Source organism: Penaeus japonicus, unplaced genomic scaffold (assembly GCF_977035675.1).
Source record: "Penaeus japonicus unplaced genomic scaffold, GWHDUDI00000001_assembly GWHDUDI00000013, whole genome shotgun sequence".
NCBI classification, from domain to species: Eukaryota; Metazoa; Arthropoda; class Malacostraca; order Decapoda; family Penaeidae; genus Penaeus; species Penaeus japonicus.
Genome location: NW_028234415.1, coordinates 3,595,912 through 3,608,783, shown reverse-complemented (window position 1 = coordinate 3,608,783; position 12,872 = coordinate 3,595,912). Strand labels below are relative to the sequence as shown.

At 45.3% G+C, this 12,872-nt stretch overlaps 1 protein-coding gene across 6 annotated transcripts in view; it reads left to right on the top strand.

Moving 5' to 3' along the window:
- The window catches only part of bif (protein phosphatase 1-binding protein bifocal), a 110,814-nt gene that overhangs the window by 22,864 nt on the left and 75,078 nt on the right, over positions 1-12,872 (top strand). For 2 of the 6 annotated variants that reach the window (XR_015191508.1, XR_015191507.1), the window contains exon 2: positions 2,334-2,385. The exons of the other annotated variants lie outside the window; for them this stretch is intronic. The gene's annotated coding sequence lies outside the window, so the exon portion shown is untranslated. The remainder of the gene's footprint in view (positions 1-2,333; positions 2,386-12,872) is intronic. 6 annotated transcript variants of the gene reach the window in all.

The window sequence follows — 12,872 nt, the reverse complement described above, 5'->3', positions numbered from 1 at the left end:
ACGCACGCACGCACGCACGCACGCACGCACGCACGCACGCACGCACGCACGCACGCACGCACGCACGCACGCACGCACGCACGCACGCACGCACGCACGCACTCACGTGCATGCACACGCGCACGTACACACACATACGCACGCAAGCACGCACACACGCACACGCACGCACGCACGCACGCACGCACACGCATACACAGTATAAAACTTAAGACCTACAATATAAAAAAGTAGGTGATACCGAAGGGCGAGTGACTCATTATATTAGAGTGGGTTAGCGTTTATGTATACACCTGTGTGCTGGGTCGGCCAACAGGTGTTCCATTATGTACACAGGTGACTCATACTTCTTTACCAGGGGAGCGAAGCGATACACGTTTCGGGATATGACTGCATGGATCATTTTGTTTATTTTTAATGTGCCAACATAGGTAACGAACCATATTGAAATTCATGTCCGAGATGTACACACACACACACACAAACACTGACTCACGTAACCTGCGTCCTACGTGTGGAGGTGTGGAGGCGTCCCAAATTGGAATCATGGGAAACTGGGTTTTACCAACTTTAAATTTAGTAATGACATTTCTTGTGTGTTGTCCAGCGCCGTTTAGGAGTATTTTTAAGGGTCCATGTGGAAAATATTATTGAAATCATCGTAAACACAGACAATGTATTTTTTTCTTGACTGATACTTGCTGAACTTATTTTGATGAAAATAACAATGGCATCTAAATGACATATATTTTTTTCTTATTTTTTATCTGTATCGATAAGCAAACCGGATCGATTTACATTAGTCCATAGCGTAAATATGGCCATTCCCTTCAACGTTCAAGGTCTTCCATAAGACCGTAAACAACACAAACCCGAGAATCCATATTCCGTCATCTCCAACACCACTGGCTCTTCCCACCATGCGTCGTAGTGGACAGCTTCTTTTACAGACTTGGTGATAAACTGACCTGCCTGTTGCTGTTTATCTTTCCGTCCATACATCGCTTAATCGAAACCAGACCTGTAGTATATATATTTTGTCTTTGTTTGTATAGATTAAGCAACACAGAGACTGAGGTGGCGGCATGGAACCTCGTGGTCAACGGCCGCTGTCTAACCCAGGTGATACCAAGCGTGGTTGTCGAGTGGTAGTTTTTATCCCAGCTTTTTGAGGGCTGTGGTAGAGGTTCCAAGCTGAACGGGCATTTTGTGAGGCTGTCAATGCTTCGCCGTGAAAAGGTCTTTGATTCCCACGTCGATATTTGACGGCCTCGAGGTGTTGGCTAGCACAGGTGCGACCGCATGTGCCCTCAATGTGCAGGTGAGGCGGAGGAGGTCGTCCGCCCACCCTCGCCATAGGAGACTCGCGAGCCGAATCTCCTGCCTGCATACGTGCCGTGTCGTCACCTTCAAAAGGGCGCCTCCTCTCGCCCTCTGCCCCCTCACCAAACTGCGTCATTTACTTTCGTTCTCGTATCGTTTATCAGCGCTATCTTTGCTTCTTCCTCTCCTGTTCTCATCACCCTCTCCGGTGTGGCAATGTCTCCACGTACATCCGTTTTCGTGGAGATCCTTCTGTCAGTCTCGTCTCCCAAGGACACTTCATCAAAGGAAGTGATTAGATTGAGTGTCGGTGTCGATTTGTCGATTTTGACGTCTAGCAGATATCCCCTACACGACAAGGACAGGCGGATAGACAGACGGAGGCCTGAGTTGGGATAGGGGATGGAAGGGGGCGAGGTACAGTTATAAACAAACACACATCCAAGTTTAAGGTATACATGTACGGACAAGAAAGGAACAATATCAAGTGAAACACGTAAGTTGAGGAACAAGATAAAGAGTACTCCCTTCTTTATGAAATATTCGAAACGGATTTTTATAAATATTTTTCATACATATTTATAGTAAAGTATATCTTTCTAGCGTAATTACAGAACACTATACGTCGAGCAAAAAGCCAGAGAAAAACAATAGCATGTGCCCAGTCTGGCTGAACTTCCACACATTTTAGAACGACATCAATTCATGCATGATTTATACATGGAAGGTCATGGTCATCTACTGTTATATTCCAGTAGAAATATTTCCCACCGTCCAGTAGTTCCTCGTGGTAGCCATCGTAACAGTTGCAATGTGCAGTTATAATTGCATTAGCCTCACGACGAATATGTAGAACGTTACATTGAAGTAGCGAGAATGGACTCGCGGAAGTCACCGAGTCATGACATTTCTCAGATAATCCTGTTTCTCACAATGTCACGATGAAGTGTTTTTGTGTAATAAATATTTTTCTTTCTTTTACTGATGATTTTTGTCTTGTCACTTTGCAGGTGAGTTACCAAGAGGAGAAGGAGAAGAAGAAACGACGCCGGGTGACACACAGTAAGGCCAACAAACCGACCTTTGTTTACCGACCGAACGGAAATCTCACCGAGAGGGAGGGAGGGAGGCTGTTGTTCTACTTTGCCCATTGCCGGTGCTTTCGTCGTCTTTTGTGGGGGAGATGGTGGCGGGGGAGGGAGAGGGAGTAAGGGTGAGGAAGGGGAGGGAGTAAGGGTGAGGGAAGGAAGGAGGGAGAGAGGGAAAGAGGGAGGGAGGGAGGGAGGGAAAGAGGAAGGGAGAAGGAAGGAAAGAGGGAATGAATGAATGAATGAATGAATGAATTGGAGGGAGAGAGTACAGACAGACAGACAGACAGACAGACAGACAGACAGACAGACAGACAGACAGACAGACAGAGACAGACAGAGGACTGAGATCGAGTTTGTTTATGAATGGCAGAGACGCGGTTGGGGGATCAAAGGTAGAAATAAAAGATTGTGGATAGAAGGGAATTAGACGAGAGAAAGTGTTTGTTGTCGTAAGGGGTGGGGGGGGGGAAGGAAACTGCTTTCTTTTATTTTATCTTGGGCGTTTGGGGTCAGGTGGACTTCCTCCATATTGTTCTAATTCATTGTCTTCGGATTTTAGGGCAGAGCTTTCCTTATCTTTCTTTTATTCATTTCGAAAATAAGATTATTCTTATATCTTCCTTTTTTTTTCTTTTCAATAAGACAAAGGGATTTCTTCTTGTTCGGAGGTTCATTTTTTAGCATACAGGCGGGAGGCAGTTAATTATTAGCTGATCTTTTTATCAAATATATACCGCAATAATCATTATTTTCGTTAGGATAAAATTCATCGCATGGGTCCAAATGCATTTAAGATTTTCAAGAGCTAATGGAGAAGCTGTTCTAATTTAAATGAATAATGCTAAGTGGGAAATCTTATTTTATATCAGAAAGTAAATGCTATCTTTTTTTTTTTAATAAGTACGCACTGCAAACTGACAAGATATAATATTGGAAAGGGACACCTATATATCTAAGTAGTTTTTGATCTTCCGTATAGATGTAGTTTGTATTTTTTAACTACAACTGTTACTAGTAAGAATGGTAGTATTGCTGTTTTTTTCCATGATCATTGTTAGCATCTCTTATTAGTGTAAGTACTGTTATTATTAGTGCTTGCTGTCACTTTTTTATTATGATTGTTCATAATCTTCTGTAATAGGGGCTTTTTTGTCATATTAATTTCCTGATTTACGTTTTTTTTTTCAAAATTATTATGACTGGTAATTAATTTGATTTTGATGACGATGGTATTAGTATTAACAGCCTGTTAGTCATTTCCTTTGTTGTTTTTTGTGTGTGTACTGTGTAATTCGTAGAATGGTCGCGATATTAACGAGGCAGGTAATTTTGATAAGAATATGAATAGCTGATTAGTCATTTTTCTTTGTTCTCAACACATAGCACGTCATTCGTAGACGGGCGTGGTCGTCTACGTCTAGGTCTAGCTCTTCGATGACTATTCTTCCCTGTCACCGACCATGAGGATTCCTGCGGGCACAGTAGCCGACGCCGCCGCCGAGGGAGAACGTACGAAGGTTTTCTGACCTTGGTGCCATATGATGATGCCAGCAAGGCCGTGCGTAGGTGGCGAGCGCGCGCCGGAAGTGAGACGTGGGTGGGGGACAGACGAAGGAGGAAGGTCATCCCTCATGGCGGGAGCGTCTGGTTAATTGCTCGTCTCGGCGGAGAGATCTATCTTGTTGGTCGTTCGAATAAAGAGTTTACGACGACCGAGAACCAGCGAGAGCGCACGAACAGAAGGGGAAAGGGACCGGAGAGATAAGGGCGGCGTGCAGCGTGACGGAGGGAAGCGTAGCGTAAGGTCAGAGCAAGGGAAACTCTCACAAAGATTCTTTCTAGTTGAAAAGGTCAAGCGAATGCCAGACGTTTCCTGGATGCGATTCTTGCACTCGGCAAAGGGGTTGTGACAGATCTTGCAGTAAGATTTTATTGTGGATTGCCGTAGCAATGCAAAATAATGCAGCCTATTTTTATCTATCTTTTTTCGGTTTTGTACCTTCGTTCGTTTGGCTTCATACTAAACTCCCGTAAGATATTCAGTATCAACAACGCTACTTTAGTTTGGAATATTAGTGTCATTATGCGATTCTTTCTCGTGCCCGGCATCTAATTATAGAAAGCAGATCAATCGAAATCAAATCCGCTTCCCAGTACTACAAATGAGGATCAGCCAGGACCCGTGTTGCTCCTTCTGCCGCTCCACATCTCGAGGGAAGTGCCGACTCATCACCACTGCCTTCGTCGCTGAGCGTGCGTGAAGGTGGATTGAAAGAAAGAAATAAGAATAAATAAAAATAGAAATGGTCTGAAATACCGCTTTTGTTACTTACAATCGACTGTGTGAAGGACAGGCTCGGTCGGGACGCCGTGTCACGTATTTTCAGGGTCGTGCGAGTATCGAGGTCGCTTCAGCTTCTCCTTCTTGAGATTGTCATGAGGCGGGGAATTAGGCCCTTATTAGGCCCTTATTCCTAACGCGATAAGTGACGCAATACGTATTATTTAAGTAGAGAAATGGGGGGGGGGGGTGTCCGTGGTCCAAGGAAACGCCAGACGGTCTCGCGTAATCTAAAGGTCGGAAAGGTCCTGTATGGCAGGGCATTGACTCGGCTTTATGAAAGGAGGATGACAAGGGGATTCCGATGAGCCGTAAGATATCATTGAGGGTTTCGTGTTTATGTGTGTGTGTGTGTGTGTCCCTGCATGTGTGTGTGTGCGTTTGTGCGTATGTGCACATGTGCTGGTATGTCCGTGCGATCTCGTGTGTTCTTGGGTCATATCTTTTTATACATCAAGCATCCTGTTTAGCGTGCGACGTCATTAGAGACCTTATTTCTGAAGAAAAAAAAATCATACCGTTAATCCTTGGGGTTACAGACGTGTGCAATAGCGCGCGCCGGTAGAGTTGCGCTTCCCTTGCAGCAACAAAGACTTCCGGCCTTCCAGCAGATGATATAATGACCGCAGCGTAAATACCAGTGCAACAAAAGAGAGATGATGCAAGAACGACAGGGACATGTTTCACGCTCGGTCCTGCCACGCGATGCAACCTCACAACAGGGAGAGCTTGAGCATATGTTGCAAATGGATATGATGATAAAGATTGTAGCTATAACAGTGTTTTTTTTCTGTTGACTCTTCCAAAATTTGTTTACTTGTTAGCTGTTTGCTTTTTTGAGCGCAAGTATATCCGGGGATATACGTACCTGAGAGCTTTATCTGAGAATATCTTCAAAATAAAACACTTTTTAAAAGATAAATATCTGCAAGTGCTTTCGAGTGTCGAAGTAGCGGTGTCCGTTGTGCTTTCACGCAACGAGAACCGCAATATGTGCGTCTTGTATAAATAGGATTCCGGAGTTTGAAGCGATCGTGACGGCCGAGGTAATGGCGCCTCATCATGTAGATAGGCTAGCGATGAAGATCATGAGTGAGAAAGAGTTTTAAGGAAGGGCAATTGCACCAGTTTTATGGGCGAGTGAAATCTGGTGGCTTCCTTGGTGGCGGCGGTGGAGCGGTCAGGCCGAGAGTGTGGAGATGCGCCGCCGGCAGCCACTCAGATGTACGTGGTCGTATATCTGAACGGTCCTTCTTTTACGTAGCGTTTTATAGTGGTTGTATAGGTACGTGGTCGTCTCTTTGGCGACTGTGGCAAGAGAGAGTCTCCCCTCTACTCTAGGCTGACGAGTCGCACAAACGTTTGAGGGAATTTCGGAACGTCGGTGAGTCTTTGATCTTCCGTGTCTGCTTCTGGTGAGGGCTTCGCTTGTTGCCATTCTTATGCGCCGGCGCGCGACGCGGCCGAAACCACCGGTAAGCATAACGTTTTCGCTGTGGTGCGAAACCGCGTAAAACGGGATTGCTCGGGATTGATAAGTCGTCGCCGTCATTTCACTTTTATTGAGGGAAAGTTGTGGCGCGAGGCGACAAGTTTCTATGGTTATGTAAAAATGATCATGCCGGTTGTGTGTGTGCATGCATGAGTGAGTGCGTGTGCGCGTGCGTGAGTGAGTGCGCACGCACAAGTATGCACGTTCTTACAGACATGAACGTTTTGCGCCTCAGAGAAACATACAAAAACTCATTTAGCGGTTGAGAGGGGAAGTAATATTCAAGTTTATATATATTAAAACCTTTTTCAGTCTTCAACATTCAATCACTATGACTGCAGTCCTTTGCAAGTGATCGTCTGTGACTTTATATATAATGCTATCAGCAAGTTATTATAATGAACGAGTAACTCTCCTCTCATATTTTCTTTTTTATTTGTTCTTCTGGAATGAATTGCTTATCATGACAGTTTTGTTTCGGTTTGACTGCTGCAGGTAATAATATATATATCTGAAGACTATTACTAGTTTGAAACCTTGTTGTCACCTTGACTACTGAAATGGCGCCACGCATATGCCGATACTCTTAGCTTGACGGTTATTGTTTTCGTATCGACTTGATGTGTCTTTGTTATCAATGAAGGAGGCGGAACGGAAGGAAAGTTGTCCTTGAACGACGAAAGAGACGGTTGGTTATTCGCGCCGTTCTCAAGTCGTCTTCAGCGGAAGTTTTCGCCGCCCCTCCCACGTTCTCCTTCTGCTCACTCGCGGGCATCGTACGAGGGCTTCCTGCTGGGCTCTCGGGTACAAAGGCAGGATATGCTGCAATAGTTGGGCTGTTACGATATTGACGTCGGTCGTTTGCGATGTCACGTTTCCCTGGAAAGAAAAAAAAAATGATGGCGAGTGTAGTTTTAGGAAGTATTTCTGGTATGTGGTAATCCATGCTATGTTGTTGGTTGCTATTCTATCGTGTTTCAGCTCCTGTTCTGATGTCATTTTGTTACTCTCGTTATACAACAACACAGCCCGGACACAGACGTCTTCACATGCCGATGTCACAAAGCTATCCAGATACTCGACACTTCGTTTCAAATCCAGTTTGTTCCCAGGTATTCCAATAGGTGTAAATCCCACCAGTAATTGGATCCTCTGTCACTCCCTTAAACCCATTACGTTGCCTCACACACAGACTCCAACATGATTGAAACATGTGGGAGTGCGGGTGCCTGCCTCCTGCTTACTCTGCCCCCACCCCTCCCCCCTCTAGGAAAAGCGAACAACTGTGTATACGTAATGAAAACAATTAAAACGCCGCCATTGAGGTGGGAAGTAGGACAGGAAGTACCATTGACGCATGATTGTTAGGTAACACGCGACTGGGAGGGGCAGGGGGGGGGAGGGGGGAGAAGGCAGAAGTTTCGGGCTGGGGGGGAAGGGTAGAGGGGTTTGTGTAAGAGATTTATGATTGTAAACGGGAATGGGAAGTTAAATAAGAGATTCGTAATTAGGATGGCGAATGTGAAGTTGTATAGAAGACAAGAGATTGGAACGGATAATGGGGGACTGACGTCTGAGAGATGATTGGTTGGGATAGAAAATAGGGGTTGCACGATACAAGTGATTGGTATGGAGAAGGGGATGTAAGAGGATTTGCAACCGGGTATCCATAGGATTAGAAGGATTATTAACAAATATAAGGGTACTCGGGACAAGGGGCGTGGTTTGATTTGGAACTAAGCTTGTGTGAATAGTAACCTCAACAAGTGAAGATGGCCGGATTGGGTCATTGTTGTGGCCTGTGTTCTGTCTGTTTGCTGTATTGTTGGGGCATTGCTGTTAACTCTCTTTCCTTCAGGACACTTTAAACTTGATAAGCTCGATAGGGACAACTTTCTTACTGACTCGAAAATGTGAAGGTGGTGTTAGATGTATCTAGCAGGGAAACATTAGGTTAAAGCAAAGTTTATATGAAGCACCGAATTACTTTCTGATTACGGAAAATGAATATTTATAGAAAGCGCCGGGTTACTCTGGGATTTTTTGTTAACAGAATTTCTTACCTAGTATGATTCATTAGCTTTGAGAAATACATTTTTTTCTTCCCGTCATTTTTTTCCTTCGGTATTCTAATTATTTTCCTTCTTTTTATTTGACTTTCCCTGCCTGTTCATTTTTTTCTCCTTGCTGATTCCTCCACCCTCTTCCATGGACGGATACCCCCTGTTGTGGGCGTGTCTACACTCTCCTTCCTGTCTATCCTCTCCCGATCAGGCTCCTCCCCCCCCCACCTCTCTTTACCACTGCTTTTATTGAATGTTATTAACTCTTCATACTAAAACGATAAGAAAATTCCCAGGTCCAGGGACTGTTATTTCAAGTGTCGAGAGATTCACTGGTGAGGCTGATGAGTGAATGAATGAATGAATGAATGAAGGGGTGAATGTGTGGGTCAGTGAGTGAGTTTGTGATTACGTGAGTGAATGAGTTAACACAGCACTTCTCTCATTATGAATCTGCACGTGCTACCCAGGGTCATGGAGCTGGGCGAAATGCACAACTGCTCTGCGATTGACCGATACGTCAAAGGTTATATGACCGGCAGAGTGTTGGAATCACTGGCTGCCGATGATGAATACAGCTTAAGATCGGCTTTTTATATTCGACCCCATTTTCACTGACACACTACAGAGGCAAAGGAATATATGTCATAGTTTTCTTTCTTGTTTCGAACTCGCCCGCACGTACACACACACACACACACACACACACACACACACACACACACACACACACACACACTCACTCACTCACTCACTCACTCACTCACTCACTCACTCACTCACTCACTCACTCTCTCTCTCTCTCTCTCTCTCTCTCTCTCTCTCTCTCTCTCTTTCTCTCTCTCTCTCTCTCTCTCTCTCTCTTCTCTCTCTCTTTCTCTCTCTCTTTCTCTCTCTCTCTCTCTCTCTCTCTCTCTCTCTCTCTCTCTCTCTCTCTCTCTCTTCTCTCTCTCTTCTCTTCTCTCTCTCTCTCCTCTCTTCTCTCTTTCTCTCTCTCTCTCTCTCTCTCTCTCTCTCTCTCTCTCTCTCTCTCTCTCTCTCTCTCTCTCTCTCTCTCTCTCTCTCTCTCTCTCTCTCTTTCTCTCTCTCTCTCTAGATACTTTTAAGATCAAAGAAATACTTGGTTTAATTTTAGGAAAACGCCAAATTATTTTGACACATCATCTAGATGTAGCCGTGTTTTATTATGACCTATTTATTCGCAAAGTGGATTGGGCAGTCTTTAAACACCAATGGAAGTTGAATATTGATTTTATATTTTTTTCCCCTTTTGATAACTTATCTCGTGACCTGTGATGCCTTTTGAGTTTATAATGATTTGCATGGAATCAGCGTCAATTAGGTTGTCACCGTATAGTTTCAGTTGATTTCTCTAAATTGACAGTATGTTGTTATCATCATCATCATGTTTCATTATTGTTACTATTTTTAATCTTTATTATTATTATATTATTATATTTACCTTCCTTAATTCACATCTGGCTAGCACTCACCATCTGCCCCCCCCCCCCACGCACTCCTTATCCCTGTCTCTCCCTACCCCTACCCACTCTCCCTCCCCCACTGTGCTGTTGTGTCATGTCACAATACGGCTAACTCGACAAGCCAGGTCAAGTAGACTAGAGCATGAACAAATACAAAGGTGAAAGGTCAGTCGAGGTCACGTCGGGTAGGGAAAGGAAGGGGTGGGGGGGCGGAGGGATGCAGCTGTTGTGTGACGCTCTGTTGAACCCACAGAAATGGTTTCTTCCTCCCACCTTTCCCCTCTCCCCCCTTTCTTCACCCCCCCCTCTCCATTTACCTCCACCTCCCGGAGATCATAAACCGGATCGTATTTGAAACTCTTTTTGTTCGGTATCGACTTCCTTGTTTTCTTTTATTTCCTTTTCCTTTCATGTCTTTTTTTCTCTCCTGCATTTCCTTCCCTTCCTTCTCTCCTCTCCTCTCCTCTCCTCCCCCCTCCCTTCCCCTCTATGTTCCTTTTTTTTTCTTTTCTACTATTTTCCTCTCTTCTCCAGTCACCATCAACTGCAGTAGCGCCACGAACTCTAATGATCTCATTAAGTGAAGGCTGTGAATAGCAATACAAGGTTAATGGATATGAAAGAGAGGTGAGCACCGGTTGTCAGTGGCATGGCAGGTGGGTGGGGGAGGGAAGGAAGGGGAAAGGCAGATGGTGGGGGGAGTGGATATGGGGAAAGGGGAGATGGGTGAGTGGAGGGGGAAGGCAGATGGGTGATAGGAGGGGGAAGGCAGATGGGTGATAGGAGGGGAAAGGCAGATGGGTGATAGGAGGGGAAAGGCAGATGGGTGATAGGAGGGGAAAGGCAGATGGGTGAAAGGTGGGGGGAGGTGAGGGGTAAAAGTAGGGATGAAGAAGGCTGAAAAGATGGAATGAGGGGGTTAAAGGGGTGAAGGGTGGGGTTAAGGGGAAGGGTTAAAGTAGGGGGGGGGGATGGGGAAGGGTGATAGGAGGGGGAATGAGGCATCCTCTGTGGAAGGGTGTGTGTGGAAGGAGAGAAATAGTGTTGGGGAGAAAGAAGTATTAGTTACAGGTAATATTTGTTAATGGAGTTAATGATGACTGGACTATTTACTTGTTTATCTTTAGCGAGAAACTTTAATGGAGCTTTGTTTTCTCTTATTGTTACATGACTTCATGGTTCCTTTGACCTCAGCTGTATAGAGAGAAAGTCAGTCTGAACATCAATCTCGTGCTAAAAAAATTGGGACATATTTTACCCTGTAGCTGTGAAATAACCTTGATTATATCTGTGTTTCTGTACCCATGTCATTTATTCATATACTTTTTTATATATTTATTTCTCGATCGTACATTTTTTAGCTAGAGTGGATGCTAATCTTGATAGTGCACGTGAAAGATAAGGAGATTAGATATATTTTGGCTTCGATGCCCTTCATATTGTTACAATGTCTAGATAGTGTCTTAAAGCCATTCCTTTCATGCTTTCTTTCGTTCTTGTGAATACAAGTAGATAGATAAGTGTTATCTTTTACATTGTACAGCTGTTAAGAGTTGGGGACTTTATGTATTTGTGCCATGCAGTTTGCTGTGATTTGATTTGCGGAAATCGTGATGGCAATCAAGGAGAAATAACTTATCTCGTGTCTTGTCATCTTACCGAAGGCATTACGTTTCTTTACATTTGTCACTGGGATAGATTAAACTATATTAATCCCTCTGTGTTTCAGTAAATGAAGTACATTTACAGGTCCACATATGTTTTATATCACTGTGAGCACAAGAAACGTCATCACTCAAACATTTTAATAGGAAAACTTGGACACGGTGAAGTTATTCTGGGTATATTACTCTTCACTTCGCGTACCTATGACTTTTTTTTTATTCCTGCTTATTAATCTTCTGTCACATATGAATAAGTCATTTCCTCTCCACCTCCTGCAAGTTGCATGACCTGCCAGCCATCAGCTAATGCTCCCTCGAATGACAAACAACACATAATGCCACATAGCTGAGATCGCGTCGCATTGCTGATTAGATACGTCGAAAGCAATTTCAGTTCAGTGACAGCTGTATATCCTCGCAGCAAACTCGCTCGAATGTCGCCGCCCTCGGGAGCAGAGAGTGCGGAGGACAAGATGATTCTCGAAAGGGGTGCACTGAACCTCCCCCTCACCCCACCCCCCACCCCCACCCCAACCCCAACCCCTCTCGCCTTAACCCCTTGATTACCCGCACGCCACACAGAACGTTGAGCCCTCCGCCACAAAGGTCCTTGTCACTCGCCCGCTGTGCTGTGTAGGTTAGAGCTGCAGGGAATGACTCTCGGTTCCTTTTGTAGGCAAAGGGTAAGCTCAGGGAACGATTTTGAGGCGTCTTGGCGCTGTGGGTACGTTGCGTAGAGTGGGAATTGGACTGGCATTGTATGTGTGTGTGTGTGTGTGTGTGTGTGTGTGTGTGTGTGTGTGTGTGTGTGTGTGTGTGTGTGTGTGTGTGTGTGTGTGTGTGTGTGTGTGTGTGTGTGTGTGTGTGTGTGTGTGTGTGTGTGTGTGTGTGTGTGTATGTATGTATGTATGTATGTATGTGTGTGCGTGTATATGTGTGTGAGAGAGAGAGAGAGATAAAGAGGTAGAGAGATAGAGAGAGAGGCGTTCTTCAGTGCGACCTTCCGGATCCGGTAATTTGGCGGAGTCGGCATTAGCATTCCATCCGGAAGCAGCAACCTCTCCGCCCAGACATCACAATGATCCGCTGACCCCCGCTACCTCGACCTTGCTTGACCCCGGTGTCGTACTCTAGCTCTCTCAGGTCTTTTAGCTGTCCCCCCGAGGTACGCGCGCCGCATGCAAGAACACCACAGATGTTCAGATTAGCGAGGCTTGGGGTAAGGGATGGGGGCGGGGGGAAAGGTAGGGGACGGGAGGAGGGGGGGAGGGAGAGATCGCACAACCTCCCCGCGGGGCTTTCTCATGCAGGGGTTGGATGGCATGGGAAGGGGGGGTGGGGGTTATGGCGGGTTGAGGGGTGGGGATGTGTACGGGGTCAGGGGTCTGAGGTCAGGTCACTGGGTTATTGGGCC